This window comes from Lycorma delicatula, chromosome 4, assembly GCF_047948215.1.
Source record: "Lycorma delicatula isolate Av1 chromosome 4, ASM4794821v1, whole genome shotgun sequence".
NCBI lineage: Eukaryota > Metazoa > Arthropoda > Insecta > Hemiptera > Fulgoridae > Lycorma > Lycorma delicatula.
In genome coordinates, this window is record NC_134458.1 from 155913536 (window position 1) to 155930788 (window position 17253).

Below are 17253 nucleotides of genomic sequence, written 5' to 3' on the forward strand. Positions count from 1 at the left end.
AGCCCCAAAAAACAAGGGGGCTTAATGGGACCCGTACTTAAAATATCAATTGGTTTTTTACTGTAATTTCAAGATTGAAAATCCAATTGAGATGACGTGGGAACTCATTTTTTTGTTGTTATTAAAAATGTTGTACAGTCGATCCAAAACTGTACAAGACTACATTTCATTTACATTCATATATATCATCCTCTGAAGGTAATGCCTTACGGTGGTTCCGGAGGATAAACAGAAAGAGAGAGGGTGTCAGTGTTATTTGGGACCGAAATGTTTTACTAAAAACTTTTATTTTTTTTTAGCATTTATATTCTAAACACTATTGATAAAAAAAAAGTAATTTGATCAAGGTGGTAACATTTTTTACTAAGACTTGTAATCTTTTTCTCAATTATACTTTTAGTATTGCATCATTTTTAAAATAAAATTTTTATAATAAAACTTCGATCAAATGACGTTATCAAATCGGACCCAATTTTTTTTACCGAACATTTGATGTTTTCCGTAATTGTACTCTAAATATTGTACAATTAAATTATTACTAATTAAAATTGCTATGGAGTATTTGAAATATAAATACTCAAAGCCGAGAGAGCTTTGGGTAGAAGAACAAAGCCGGGAGAGTTGTAAACTCTATGCCTTTTTTAAGCTGCCTTTATCTAAAAGGCAGCTTAAATAAGGCATCTCTCTCCAAATTTCGATATTCTGTTTACTCACTTCTAGCATACGTTCAGGGAAAGTATGCTGGAAATATAGTTTTGCTGTATAGCTGTATAGTGTGCTAAGGGAATGAATACTAATGGGATCAAATTTTATATGTCAGGGTTTTTACAGATATTTTGTTTCTTGATCATTTTTCCAACTAAAATACACAATCTTAGCTTGGAAAATTTCGGTAGAATATATGTACAACGTACACGTGTGGTTTGATCGGATAGACTGAACCTCACCGGGTTGGTTTAGTGGTGAACGCATCTTCGCAAATCAGCTGATTTCGAAGTAGGGAGTTCAAAGTTCAAATCCTAGTAAAGGCAGTTACTTTTATACGGATTTGAATACTAGATCGTGGATACCGGTGTTCTTTGGTGGCTGGGTTTCAGTTAACCACACATTTCAGAAATTATCGACCTGAGACTGTACAAGACTACACTTCACTTACACTCATACATATCATTCTCATTCATCCTCTGAAGTAATACCTGACAGTGATTTCCGGGGACTAAACAGGAAAAAAAAGATCGAATAGACTGGCCACAACTTTGAATTCTATCTCCATAGAATGGGCAGACATAGTTTTCATGAGTGCATGTACTGCGGTTTACAAATTACCGCGAAACACACGCTGTTTCAATGTCAGCAGTGGAATATGAACAAAACTGGGGCTGGCATCAATCGGCAGACACCGAAGACTTTGGTGCCGCATATGTTAGTCTGTCAACAACCGGAAGGCAGTAGATGAGTTGGTCACAGAGGTACTGCGGGCCAAAGACAAGGACGGTAGAAGAATTGGTTTTTAACCAGTGATAGCAGAGTCCCCTGCTATCAGAGCAGCAGCCAGGAGGTGCAGAAGATCGATAACGGGATTGACGGATGACTGACAGACCGATGGAAAAAAGCGCTCTAAGGTGAAGATTGAGACTAGAGACCGAAGGGGTGAAGAACAGCCCCCTGTGGAGTCGTCGTTCGTTTGTGCTTGCGCAGATGGGCGGCGATGATGATGCACGGGGACTGTGGATCCCCTGAGAGTTTTGAGTTTTTGAGTAACTTTTGTACTGATTTGAATAGTAGATCGTGGATACCGATGTTCTTGGCTTGGGTTTCAATTAACCACACATCTCAGGAACAATCGGCCTGAGACTGTGCAAGACTACACTTCATTTACGTTCATACATATCATCCTCATTCATCCTCTGAAGTAATAGTAAAATACCTTACGGTGGTTCCGGAGGCTAAACAGAAAAAGGAAGATCGGATAGACCGATGTGGATGAAATTTGACACAAATGATTTTTGTGTGTGTGGATTGATGGCATTTAATTTTGGTTACAGTTGTGAGAAGGGCTCGGGGAGTGGGACAAACATTATGGTTCCCGTATCTCAAAATCTACATTAATTAAATCTAATTAAAAGTTACATTCTTGTAGATAATTTCATTGCATTCAGGGATGAGGGAAAATAAGCCTATTTTTTTTGCTTTTTTCGTAAGTTATCGTTTTATATTCTAGCTGTAGTAACTCTGATCATTGATTTTTATGAAATTTTGTACGATGATTTCTGAATATAGGTCATCGGTGCTATTCAATTTGGTTACGATCGGTCAAGAGGATGAGAGATGCGTTTTTGAGTTACGCTTAATTTTAGGTCGAAAAAATTTGAGCGTGGTTCGTTATGAAGTTGCACGTTTGAGCGTTGGCGTTATTTTTTTTTTTTAATAAATTTTTTCAAGTATTTACCAATAGATGGTAGCAGAAGATTATTAATTTATTAAAACAAAATTTTATTTTTAAATTTTAATTTAAAATAACGAAAAGTTTGGCTTCTTGTGCGGAATAGCGTAAAAAGTTTTTTAATTTCGTACATTCAAAACGACTATTCAGAGAAGAATTAAAAATAAGTATTACTGTTGGTTTTTTAATGTACTTTTTTTTTGAACGGATTTTATTTTTACAAACTTCTTCAGCGAAGTGAAGTTACTACGGGATTATTAAAACACATAATAATAATAATAATTATTATTATTATTATTATTATTATTATTATTATTATTATTATTATAATTATTATCATTGTTGTAAATTAACAATAAAATTAATTAGGTTGATTTTATTCTCTGTCTGCTTCAACATCTTAAGTTTTAATATTGTTATAAATTGAATGTTTTATTTCTTTATTATACATTATAACAATATATTTTAAGTTTTTGTCGATAAATACCACCTGTCTTATTACGATGCTGTTAGGCTGTTTTAGTAGTAATGCTAATAATGTCTGTTTATTATATAAACATTTATATTTATTACAGTTAATGGTTGTGGGCAATTTTTTCGGTTGTTTTTTCAATTTGACAATATTTTTTTATTTATATATTACATATTAGTTTTTTTATTTACAATTTTTTTTTTTTAAATTAACCTTCTGAAGTTATTATTATCTTCTACTTTATTCTGTTTCCTGTTTTGATTTTTCTTTAGATCTTTCTTCCGTATATGTTTTACTTTTTAATCTGATGTATCTTTTTTTTATTATCAGAATTATACCTTCCTGCAGAAAAAAATCAAATGAAAGGGAAAATAATAGCTAAAAGATCATACGTATTTTTTATATTCGGAAATATCATAAGTTATGAAATTTTACCTGAGTGAAAAAAACAGAATATTAAAAATCACGTCATAATACAGACTGTCCCATAAGTTTTCATATATAGAAAAATAGAATTTTTTTTTATGAAATCATTTTATTTATATAATATGCCTCTATATAACTACCATTGCTTTGAAAACGCATTTCGATGTGTGTACTCCACTGCTGAATACGTAACCGCATACGTTTCCGTACATAGGTAAAATGAACATTTTTTTATGAAGGCACAGTGTACATTTTCTTGTTACACAACGGGACACCTGTATATTCTGATAATTTCAATGCAAGTGAGCTTCACTCTTTATAAAAAAAGATGGTGCGTTGGTTTGTTTGCTGTATGTGCTCACATTTTTATTTTAGCTGCTACTTGCGTAGAGCAGACCAACAATGGTGCGCCGGGCAGCTGCGCCCGGCGACTATTTCAGCTGACTCTCTAATTTAATTATAAACGTAGATTATTTTTATTCTTATGTACTTATTAATTTTATTTATTTAGTTTTGTTAATAAAAGAAAGTAATTATTTATTAGTAATAATTAGCAGTAAAAACAGGATTTTTTTTCTATTAAAAACTATTAAATTTTATATCTAATCACTTCTGAAGCCTATTTTAAATATAAAAACACCAAAATGTTCTCTACACATTAATACTTCTTTTCTTAGAAAATTTTTGTAAAATACTTAATATTCTCACAAATATGAGGATACGAACACGTCGAGGGTCCAGGGGGCAGAGCCCCCTGGCTAGACGGTCGGACGAGCGAAGCGAGCCCTTTCCGGCTGTGTTCATTACGGTACCCTATACTACGTAAGATAGTAAGATATCTTACGCAGTGGAATTCTTACGAAGTGGAAATAAAGAAAAAATTCATATAAATGCCCCGTTTTCAAGTTTGTAGCTTGCGAAGAATTTCGCCCTGTATTTACTATCTTGAGATCAAAATTAAGTCATACTGAAATTTTTTGGACTTGTAAATCTGATGGTTCTACTTTTTCGCGAGCGACTTTTTATGTCAACCGGAATATCAGTTAGAATAATTTGAAAACGACGATTCCCCCTGTTATTTTGCTAAATATGAGTTATATGCATGTGAGAACAGACTCACAGTTCATTAATAAAATTCATTAAAGTTTGTGCTTCAACCGGCAAATCTCCATTACTACATTTAAAAACCTCAGTTATGCCAAGAAACACGGGTGAAAACTTGCGATTGATCAAGTAGGTTTTTTGTTAGTCCAAACAAAGAACCCCCCCCCCCCCTCTTCCTCTTTATAACAGTACCGAAGGACCTGCGTTTGATTTCCGCTCTGAAAAATTTACAGCAGATTAACCCTGCAGTAAAATAGCTAATGAAAATGGTATTTATGCGGGTTAAATTAACAAAAACAAACTTTTTTATTGGTATTAGGAAAGGAATAATCACATATGCGTAGAAATTTTTTTTTACGAGTGTGATTGAACGGATTTAAAAGTTATTGCTTTAATGTGAAAAAATTAGGAAACGTTTTGCTTAAAAGTAAAAATTTGCATGAAGTTTTTCGTCTTAAAATATTTTTTTTTATTTTTTGAATTCTATTTTCCAGCTAAAGTGAGCTGTAAAATTTATTCTTAACGGAATGGAATGGTTTTAAAATTTTTTCTGACAAAATTAGTGTTATTATTACAATGTTATTATTTTTTTGATAATTTTAGAAAATTACAAAGTCCTTTTTTTCATAAGTCATCTCAACATTATCTCCTCTCTCCCCCTTATTATGAATAATATTATTATTTTAAAGATTTAATAGAATAAAATTTTTCTAATATACAACTTTATTATAATAAACTTTACAATTTTTAAGTTCGATCCTGACATATGAAGTATAATAGATGCTAAAACACGAAGGAGCTAAACTGTGTGTATCCACAAATTTTTTCAAATAAGGATGTTTAAAGTGTTTTTTATGCACAAGATTTTTAGGCTTTACAGCAAAAGTTATTGACATGGATGGGTTTTAATTTATTTTGTAAAGTTTCTGTTTTTCTCCTGTGGATCAGTGGAAGATATTTTTTACGAAAAATGCAAATGTTCATTTTGATGATTTTAGGTACGTTCTTTGTTTGTTGTTTCGATATCATTAATTATTGTTAGTGTAAAAATATGTAATCTGAATTAACTGTAATATGTAAAGCAGTATCATTTAAAAATTAAAAAGGAAACTGAATAAAGAAAAATTTACGTATAGAAAGAAAGGTTTTTCCTTTTTGTGTATTTTAAATACACAAAGAAATTCCAGGGAGACATATCTAAAGTACATTCGTGTGTTGACCTGTATTTTAATATATTCGGGCTGGCTGAACATAAATTCTTCGAAAAACGGGTCAACAAATTTCTATATAGGATATTGACGGCATTAGAGAAGATGGTGGAGGGATAGTTATCCTAATTTTTAATTTTTGACCTTTTGTATAGCAGACGCTGGAAATTGAGCATAGAAGATATTCTCAAAGTTGTTTAAATTTATAAAGTTTTACGTCAGTCGGATTTAGGGGTGGAATATTTATTCAAGGTTGTTATTTCGAAACAGTTTTTGCTTAAAATCTTCTAAACTCTTTGATTAAAAAATTGAAATTTGGCGCAAAACTTTGGTATGTATAAATCAGGTCAGCTTTGGCCTGATTTTTGACCCCCATCAGGGTATCAATAACGCCATATAAGTTTATATATTTTTTCTCTTAGTTAATAAATTTTGTTTTAGCTTTACTGAATGAAACGGCACCGAATTGGGCCGACATACTGAGATATATAATTAATTAGTGAGGGAGCTAATTGGGACTAGTATTTAAAGTATCGACTGTTTTAAAATTTAATTTTCAAGATTGAAAATCTTGTATGAATGAGAGCTTTGTAAAAAAGAGGGTCCTGTGAGACTTGACTTAAGAAATTAAAAACTTATCACTTTTGTTAATAATTTATCATCTCTGTTATTTATGTTTTTCAAGTGTGTGTCTTATTAAAATCATTATAATTACGAAGTAGCTGTGGGAACAAATGGGACCCACATTTTTTTACTGCAATTTTTTCTTAGTAATTATGTATAATTTTGAGGATTAACGTCATTCAAGGGGGTCAAATGAAATCCAAAAACTTTTTAATAAGAATTTATTTTTTCTCGCTTTTTATTTTGATTGTATATTTGGCAAATAACCAAAATGTTTCAAGATTCCTAGTATAAAGAAATTTCTAGTATATTTGTGTTGTGTTGGCCTGTATTTTGATTCATATCTCCGAGCCTCAACATTAATTCTTCGAAAATGTCTAAAAATTTCTATTTATGGAGAATTGATGGCAATATATTTTGGACGTTATTAAAAAACAGGAGGGTTGTTTAATATGGTGATAAGGAATTGAGCTTTAGTGCAATAAACGTACATGTTGTACATGTTGTACAAGTTGTATTTAGTGGAATTTTGCCTCAAAATCGAAAACCCATTGACCAAAAAAAGTTGTAATTAGAGGTTATTGAAGTAAATAATTACAATAATAAATATTTTTATTTTTATTATAAAAATATTTTTATATTTACATTTTTATATTTAAAAGTGTACTCTTTTGTTTCTCCTCTCCTTGTTTAGTCTGTTAAGTATGTACGTTTTGTTTAATGTAGATTTTGTAATTTTATGATGATTTATTTATTGTATTCATGTTTAAGAGACTGTGAAATTCTCTTGTCTGTATATAAATACCTCTCTCTATTTTTCTTCTTTCATCGCTCGTTAATTTTATGTCAAATGACAAAATTTTTTTGTTCGATTTGATCGTATTAAATGGCTCGCTTGTAAAATTAAGTAAGCATGACTGACCTTGCCAAAAAAAGTCGTATTATTTTATTATTAAATTGTTATGAAATGTTATATAAGTATTATCATTATTTTAAATTTTATTTTTATTTATTTATTATGTTTTGTATTGTTTTGTTTAAATCCTAAACAAACTGCTTTAAAGAATTATCCTGAGAATTTTAAAGTTATAATTTTTTGCCTATTTAACATATTGTTATATCAAATTAAAAAATATTAATTCTACTTAAATTTTATTGTATTATTCAATTGTAAATCTTGTCTTGCATGTCCGAATTATTGTAAAGGATGTTAGGGGGAGCTGATTAAAGAAGAAATCTGCCGTTATATATTATATATATAATAAATCTATTATATATATATATATATATAATATATTTATATATTTGTGTTATATATTTGTGTGTGCCGGTAATAATTACTCAGAATGATGGCTTGTACGAGTACCAATAATTTAAAGCAAAAAACCTAATTTACCATTTTTTATGGGAAGTAATAGATTAAATTACGTTGCTCTCATCGATGGTAAATAACTAAAATTATATTAAACCCTGAATTTTATTTATAAATATAATACTTATTGTTTACTTCAGGGTTGACAAAAGCAATAAGAAGCACGACCCAGTGTGACCGTCTAATATAGTAATTTAAAGCCGTGCACACTAATCTAACGAGCGAGTACGAATGCTTATTTATACACAATATGTGGTTGTCCAGGCGGTATTTGTATTTGGACTTAAATGCCTCCGGAATGTCACTGAAAATGATTATTTCTTTACGCGCCAGTTGGAAAAGGTGTGCTTAAAATTTTATTGAACAAAATGTAAAAAAATCTCAAATATTCATTTTTTTCTCCTATTTCCTTAGATAACTCGATAACTCGACTATTATACACTTTGCTTGTAAGAGAGCCGCATAAGAAGAAATCGCACTCCAACATATCTGGAGACGTGGTAGGCCATTTCGAAATTATACGGTTGCCAAACAATTGACATGCAACAATCATCGATATTCGTGCTGTGTGTGATGGTCCATCTTGTTGAAACTGTTGTCAATCATTTATAAAATGTCTTTAATTTTTGCGTAACAAAGTTTTTGAGTACGATCTGATGTGGGTGTAGTCGTGAAGTCATCCTCGTTTAAAGCACACCGCACGTTGACCTTGTTGCTGTGTAGCAGGCGCCGGTATTATGTAGGGCGTTTCAGCATTCTTTTGTACCCAAAACGAAAATTTTATTTATTAACGGATCCGTTAAGGTGAAAATTTGACTTTGTCTGACATCCATAGTCTGTTAAATAATTGTCCTCGTTTATCTTTACAACTACTTGTTCACAGAACTGATAGTGCATATTACGTGATAAGTTTTTTTATTAGCGATTAATTATTAAGAATAATTAAGCAATTTTTTTTAATAAAAAATAATTTCTTAAGATCTTTATGATGTATTTATCTTTATTAATAAACTTGTTGGCAACGTAAATGAAGCAGGTTATAAAAGATTTAGATTTTAGTGACATACCATATAACCTCTTCATTATCCGTTGACGTCATAATTATTATCATTATCAGTAATTTAGGTATCATTAAAAATATTTTATGGAATGCAACATGCACTTCAACTTTCTCTATTTTTAAATATATTTGCGTGTTCTTTCTAAAACTAATGTTAGCGTGTTTTGGAAAATATCCGGTTCCAGTATTATTTTTATTACGTTCTTCTTATTTAATAATTTACTGTACATTTTCTATATTTTTGATTTACTCTTCGACTTGTAAACTAGAATCTAGAAAGCTGAAATTTTGCATACACGTTTAAAATGACATGTAAATTTGCAGATCATAAAAGTAAGTAAAATATCTGTTTTGTATTCGTTCAGAAAACACGGGATAGTCTTTTAATTACAAATTCATGTAACTCTTTTAAGGTCGTAACAGATATTTAAGCATCAATGTCAACTTGTTTCTCGCAGCATATGTTATTGGATAATAGATAGTACGACCTCTTACAAATTATCCATACAATATATAAAGTTACATTTTTTTTTTAAACCTTACATAAATACGAGTACTTAATGCATTAGTGGTAGTTGACGTTTTTCCATTAGTATTGATGAGACTTTAATAAAAATAGATCCTTATGAATATTTTAAAATAAAATTAAAAAACATTTGGAAACTAGCAGGTTACTACTTAGAAGAAAACTTAAAGAATAATGTAACAAGATTCTACTCTGGTTCTGGTTGTGATCCTATCTCTCCAAACCCTCGACCGATTGTAATCAAAATTAGATCACTGGAATTTATTGGTTCACTTCGCTAATATTACAGATTACTTTATGCCAAAGTGATCCGTATTCAAAAGTCATCGTACAGAAGTTCGTAAAAATTGATTAATCCAGTTAGAAAATATAAATAAAAAAACAAATTATAACTAATGATCTCCCTGCATTATTTGGCCAAGAACATAACCAAATTAACATATAATTAGTGTAAGAATTTGATTTCGAGTCCCAGAAACTACGAAGAAGAAAAATGTTTTTTTGAGATGGGATTTGAGCAAGACCAAACACGTTAGAAAATAGCTACGTAAGGGGATATTTAAATTATTTGATAAAATTTATCTACATTTTGAGTAAAATTTTGATATACGGGAATTATACTTCCTGTAAATATTGTTACATATTTTCCGAGCCCAAAGAGAAGTAAACGATAAAAAAATATCGGATAAAGATAGGTGACGAGTACTACAAAATCATTTGATTTGGCGGTTGACTTTGCCTTAATTCAAAAATAATAAATCAGAACTACAAGGCACCTTGGACAATATGAACGTTATTTTAATAAATAAATTTGCTATGAAAATAACGGAAGAAAAACTAAAATAATAAACTTTACGAGAGGTAGGAAACAAAGTTGAGCTACCGTCAGAAGGGGGAAAGCTAAGTCATTTAAATGCATGGAAAATATTTCATCGGATGGAAGAAGCTTAATAGATTTTGAAAGTAAAAGTTTACTGGGATGAAAGAATATTGTTCTAATTATAAGAAAACACCTACGGTAAGTTTAATGTAGATCGGTTGTATGTACGCCTCCGAGAGATATACGTTAAGAAAAACTGAAAAGGATAAATTTGAAGCTTTCGAGACGGTGTTGGAGAAAACTTTTGAAGGTTTCTGGGACCGATAGAATGGAAAACGAGAAAGTATTAATAAGAATGGAAGAAAACAGAACGTAGTATCAACAATAGTGAAAAGAAGGTCAATCGCCCACTTCCTTAGAGATTCTTCCCAGTTGAGAAGAAGTTGAGAAGAGGACCTAGACGCGGGTTCATGGATTAAGTGAAGGAAGGAAAACATTATAAGAAATTTTAAGATATTGGCTGAATAGAAAACTAAGGTCCACCAAACTTTGGGTTGAGGAGAAAAATATTTCTTTAACAATTGTTATACTTTTTTTAACAATTGGTATCGTTTGTGGAATGCATGTATTCTAACTTCGGTGTGATAAGGAAAAGAAATAAGGAAAACGTTTTGTTGTAATAATAATGCGAGTGCGATTAAATTATTAGCATTGATACATAAAATATAACAACCAAAAATGTCAGTCGAGTTAGTTAGTGGGAAAAATCGAAATATAGCTATAACTTTCAAGTAAAATATTGAATTCGTTTAAAGTTCCTAATATTCTTTGGATAAGGACCTAAATCTTATCTAAGTAAATTTTTTGGATGTCACCAACCATTAACCCAGGGGAAGGAAAAAATGGGGTTTCGAAGACAAAAAATCATACCTCCCTTAATAGGCACAGTATCGAATCTGTTTAAAGTGGTTGTTAGCCCCTAAACATTACTTAAAACCTTTGTTTGAAACAATTTTTGATAGCAACCCTTACGGCAAGGGATGACAAAAATAAAGAAAAACCAAAATATTGCTGTAACTTTCTTATTAAGTAAAATATCGAATTTGTTTAAAGTTCCTACTATTCTTTGGATAAGGGCCAAGGGGTGGAAAAATGGAGTTTCAAGGACAAAAAAAATCATAGCTCCCTTAATAGGTATAGGATCGAATCCGTTAAAGTGGTCGTTAGTCCTCTAAATATTACCTAAACTTTTGTCTGAAACTATTTTTTGATATGACCAACCCTTACGGCAAGGGATGACCAAAATATTGCTGGAATTGTGAGAGGAGGAGGCTTCCCATATGCTGAACAGGTGAAACTAGCTTACATATAAAACCATTGTTGTATTGATTGAATTTGAAGTGAACTTATCTAAACTGCCGGACTTGTGTTGAGTATATATATTAATTTTTACAAGTGACAACATTTTATTGCCAAGAAGTGTGATTTTTCTGTGTGTTATCCTTGCTTAATATGAAAGTGTTTAAATATGCCTAGAATTAAAAAGAAAAGTTCGGTAGGGTAAAACACGTTAGGGTATAGAACGTAAGTTGTAATACTTAATGTGGGTAATGTAGGCCTAGTGTACTTCCAAATCATCTTCTCAGCATCACTGTTGTTGTTACATTTATACATATTTGTAAATAAAACGTTTTCTTTTTTTATCAATACAAAGAGACAAATTTAGAATCGTACACTAATCCTCAAAATAGGTGTGTTTTCAAGCGGTTCAGGAAAAATCATAAGGACATCTTGATAAATTAAGCAATAGTTTGTAGTCTGAGAAAACTGTAGTGTCCGTAAAAACATGGAAAGTAATGTTTGATACGAGCTCGTACAATTCGAGTTCGCCTATCTCTATTTTGCCCCGGTTAAATCTACCTCCGCCTTCCGGCGTGCCAAAAGGAATTTTTATCGTTAACACTGGATCAATTTATAATATTTTTTTTTTCTACTATCGTATAAAAAATTGGATCTTTAAAACATTTTTAACACATTTGAGTTAGGTAAGAAATATTTCAATTTTTTCCTTTGAGGACTTCGTGTTCCTCTTTTATTTTTGCAAAGCATTTTATTGGAAGAATTTTTTTAATAAAAAATTTAATTTTTCTAATTCTAAAAGAAATTGTTTTTTGTAATCAACATTCCCTTTGAATTGATTAATATTTAATAATTATGTAGCTTGAAATCGTTCTCAGATTTCAAGTAATTTCACACGAAGTCTTAGTAAGAAAACTTAGGCTGAATATTCCCGTATTCCAAAGAGCCTTAGCTCTTCTTCCGTGACAATATTTCTACATAATTTTATCTGTCTTATTTTAGATTATTTTCCTGATTTTTATTAATTTTAATTTTCAATATGTATGAATGTGTTTGTGTGAACATTTTTTGTCTTTGATTTTGATATCGGATTCAGATTAAGGATTTCGATCGTTAGAGGATTACAAAGATAGACGAATCAAGTTCGCCTCAAAATAGCCGCCAAAATTAAAATTTTGTAATCGTTTCGCATTAACAGTGTACGCTATCAAGTTGGTTCAAACGCACTATATAAGGTATAATACAATGCATAAAACACATAAATATCAAATCACGTGCAAGACCCCAAATGACGGGAAAACTAACTTTTTTTTTTAAATTGAAAAAGCCATACAACAGCCTAAACACAAAAAAAATAATTATATTAATTTAGCGTATGTAGGACCCCAGTAGAGATTTATTAAAACCATAAAAACACTCATTTGCGTCACCTGCAGAAACAACACAGTTGTGTTTCTGATGTACAGTTTACACACACACAACTTAATTTGAAATATTTATCATTTCATTTAAATATATTATTTTTTCGTTTATTTAATTCAATGATTCTAACTAAAGCGCGCGCACAGACCGTGTTTAATTCGTGCGCGTGTAGTGGAACTAGCGGCAACGGTCGGAACTAACTAAAGTAATTTCACAACTTGAATAGAACAAATTTCGCTTGTACGGTCGGCAGACTAGTGTAGCCGCGAGGCTTAACGCACCTGACACCGAACCAACCGGGTGATCGAGTTCGAAACCCAGTCAGACAGAGTTAATTTTTACATGTTAAATGTTATTCATTTAATTTTACCGCTCACCTGTGACGTCACAACATAGCAGTAGTTAAGAGAATTTTTTGAAGTGGGGGTGCGATTTTGCAAAACTTTGTTTTGGAAATATTGTTATTATCTAATTTTTTTTAAATGTGACCTTAATTAGGCAAAATCTTGAGATACTGAAGGCGACCTTGCTCAACAGCCTCACTCCCTTGACCTTTTAAGATGGTAATTTATTGGTATCAATGTCCCATTTGTAAAAGTAATGTGACCAAGTTTGGTCAAAATCGGTCGAGTAGTTCTGGAGATTTAGAGGCCAACACCAAACACACACACACACACACGTACATACGAACATTAACATCCGGAACATTTGCATCTGTTTTTTTTGGGTTCCTTAGGTGTCAGAACTTGAACCGGTAACAGTAATTTTCCTTCTAGAGCTATAGCTCTGCTATAGCGCTATCTAGACGGAAAAGTAAAAACGTGTTACTTTTAATTGTTAACAGATATAAACTTAGACTTGTAATATTTTATAAGCTACTAATTATTGTATATTAAGTCTTTAAGAAAATTATTAATAAGCATGTTTGTCCGGGATCGTCTTTATTATCACTTATAATCTATCAAATCAGTTGTAAAATACAAAATGAAAAACTATAAGAAATCGAGTTTAGATAATAAATTTAGTAAACGATTTTAGAAAATACTTTAAAAATCGATTTCTACAGAGTTTTCTGAAAAGTTCTGGCGTTATTTTAATATAGTTCTAGCTATAATATATGCATATCTTTCGTGCCTGTATATATTTCATTCGGAAGTTTTCATGGGTTTTTTGCGTTTTTTGGTCAGAGAAGGATCATGAGACTCTTTAAGATTTGCAAAACCCCGCACAAAATTTTTCATTGATTATTTTAAGTTGCAATTATTTTAAAGGATTCAAGTTCTAAGTTGTATAACTTGAAATATTTCTATTTACGTGTTGTGGGATTTTTTATTACTGCTATATGAGATGGGATATTTTAGTGTCGCCTAACTTTAAATAATTTATCTTTACATGATTACGTGATTACGAGGGTCGTTCATAATAAGAGACAAATGGGAACAACGACAAACAGCTTAATATATCTGAAACCATCTGATATTTAAGTTGGTCTCCCCCTTAATATAGAAAATATTAGATGTTCGAAAAAATAATTTTTCGTAACGTGAAACGTGTACTGTGATAGAACAATATGCTGTTTTTCATTTTCTGTATGTTTAAAACCTGCCGAAATTCATTCGCGCGTGTTAAAATGGCACGGTAAAATGTGTATTAATCTTGAAAGTTTTTATAAGCGGATTAAAAGGTTTAAATTCCACCGGTCTTCCGTAGCGGAAAATGCAAAATCGCATTTATGATCTTGATTGCATGGGCAGACGTATAAAAATTTGGGAAATTGCTGAAATGTGCTCTGCGAGTATCGGCCCTGTCCTTTTCATTATCCACAATAAACTGAAATACCGCAAAACGTATTCCAAGTGGTTTCCCAGACTGTCTACTCAAAATAACCAAGATCCCAAGTTCACATTTGTTCAGAACTTAAGCGGAAGCTAATGCTTTTTTTTAGATTGCATTATACCTTGTGACGAAACTTGATTCAGAACCTTTGCGTAAACCGGTAAAAAGATGCTAACGGTGTTTAGGGGCCGAAGGCTCGATTTATTGTGATTATTCAAAACAACAGCGTACATTCGTCAGTGTTAGTATTATTATGACGTGCTAGAAAATACCAAACCCGCTATAATAAGGAGACGTCCTGATTCTCTCAAACGACGTAATTCTTTTGCATGTTAATACCTGACCCATAAAGTTCAAAAGACACGGGAAGGTATTCAAAGTTGGTTTAGGAGATATTGCTACATCCACCTTACAATCCCGATTTCGCATAATCGGATTTTTTAAATTTGGTCCTCTCCAGGAGTTTTTACGTGGTACCGGATTCAACAGTGAGCAGGTCAAGAACACCCGGTAGTATAATTCAAGACACCAGGGTGAACGATCCTTTACTAGAATAAGAAAGCTCACCGAAAGATAGAATAAGTGTCTGAATGTAACCGGGGATTATGTTGTAAAGTAGCGTTATTTTCATTATCATTGAATAAACAATTTTTTTAGTAATTTGTCTCTTTAATTATTATTAAACGTCTCTCGTAGTATATTTTTGTTTAAAAATTAATAAATTAAGTATTAAAGTTAAATGTAAGAGTGTTAATGTATTTAACACTAATGTATTAACATTAATTAATGTATTAGCAACCGTTCGTAAAAGTTCGAAAAATTATGATAAATATATAATACATTTTCCGTATAATTTTTAAATGAAGGTAAACCTTATTTTTAGGTTGCATAATATACTTCAGTACTTTAGCCTTCCTTATTATTTGATGGATATTAGGTCGGGTTTTCTTCTCTTCACCTTTGTGTAGGTCACTGGAATTTCCAATGTTTTTTCCATGTAATTTAAGATATCACTTTTTTTTAACCTTGATATATGAATTTAATTATTTTTAATTTTAAACTTTTTCTTTAAACAAGTTGGTTGGATTTTCCAGAGTTTTTAAATATTAAACTGTATAACATTAAATTGAGTAATATCTTTATTTTTTTAAATATATTAATAAATGTGCGCATATTGATTTTTGTGCGAGTTTTGGTTTATTTTATTTTTACCTTAAATATACAGTTAACATTAAGGTAATTTAATTCACTACAAGAAAAGTTTTAATGTAATATTATGTTTACGTGTATTATATGTTTAAAATTCAGGACCGATTTCTGTATTTTCTTTAATAAACCAGTATTTTCCTTAAATAAATTTTAGGATTTGACCAGACTGCGCTTTGTTACTGATTGAAAAGCGGTCCCAGAATGAAAATTAAAAAGATAACGAAGCAAAATGTTCCTTCAATTCAAGAAGTAAAGCGCTTAATAGAACAGAAACTACAATGAAGTGGTTCGAAAAAAAAGAAAAACGTCAATTTAGAGAAAATAATAAGTCTCTGCATTTTAAGTCTCTCCTGAGTACGAAGTAAAGGACGTATTGTATCGCGAAAAATTACGGTTTTCAGATTTAACGGAAATATCCATTTTGACAATCCCTGAAACCAATTTGACTAGTTTGTATGTACGCATAATTCAAAAACGATTAGCCGTAGGATGTTAACATTTTGGATTTAGAACTGTTGTACATCTAGTTGGGCACCTCCCCTTTTGATTGCAATCGACTGGACCAAAATTGTCCAGAAAAGCCTAAAAAATTGGAAAATCCAAAAAAAAATTGGATTTTGGACTTTTTCTTAACTGCAGTAATGAGCGCTCATTGAGCATTTTTCAACCATATATCATAAGTTGTACTTATTTTCATTTGTTCGAGTTATAACCAAATACAATTTGAATTAATGAAATATTTGGATCTTACAGGGGGAAGGCACATCGGTTCGAATCCGACTTCATTTACGAATTTTTTTTTTTTAATTGAAATATATTGATTTATTGATAATTATTAACCTCTGATTGTAAAAAAACTTAAATTAATAATAATCCAATAATAAGAATGAAAAAAGAAAATATGAGAAGTTATCAGTGAAATAGAGTTTTATGTACTTTTCATTTTAATTCAAACATTTTTACAGAAGTTAATAATTATTAATAAATCAATATATTTAAATTAAAAAAAATGTTAATTATGTATATGAACAATGGTTACGAATCCGACACGTTCTCACTTACACCACATAACTAATTAGTTAATAGTAACTAATAGTTAAATTATAAACTATTATAAAATGCTGATAACAAAAAAAAGGTGATGCATGTGATGTCCACCACAATGCAGTTGTGTAACTGTCCACTTTATTAAAGAACTGGAGGATCGTATCTCGCTTTCAAATGAAATAAGTTTAAATGAAGTGCACCAAAAATATGTATATGTAATTTAATAGGCGTACAAGGAAGTCATGTGTCTACATCAATTCTTTTAAAATTACGAGTAAATTATAAGAATAAGATGTGTACCGCACATGACTTCCTTGTACGTCTA

The 17253-nt window shown here is 30.9% G+C and overlaps 2 protein-coding genes across 4 annotated transcripts in view; one reads left to right on the forward strand and one right to left on the reverse strand.

The window, feature by feature from the left end:
• LOC142323994 (putative ammonium transporter 1) overlaps positions 1 to 17253 on the reverse strand; it is a 78483-nt gene that overhangs the window by 55896 nt on the left and 5334 nt on the right. The gene's annotated exons all lie outside the window — the stretch shown is intronic.
• Positions 1 to 17253, forward strand: part of LOC142323995 (lysosomal-associated transmembrane protein 4A) — a 124449-nt gene that overhangs the window by 40472 nt on the left and 66724 nt on the right. The window lies entirely within an intron of this gene.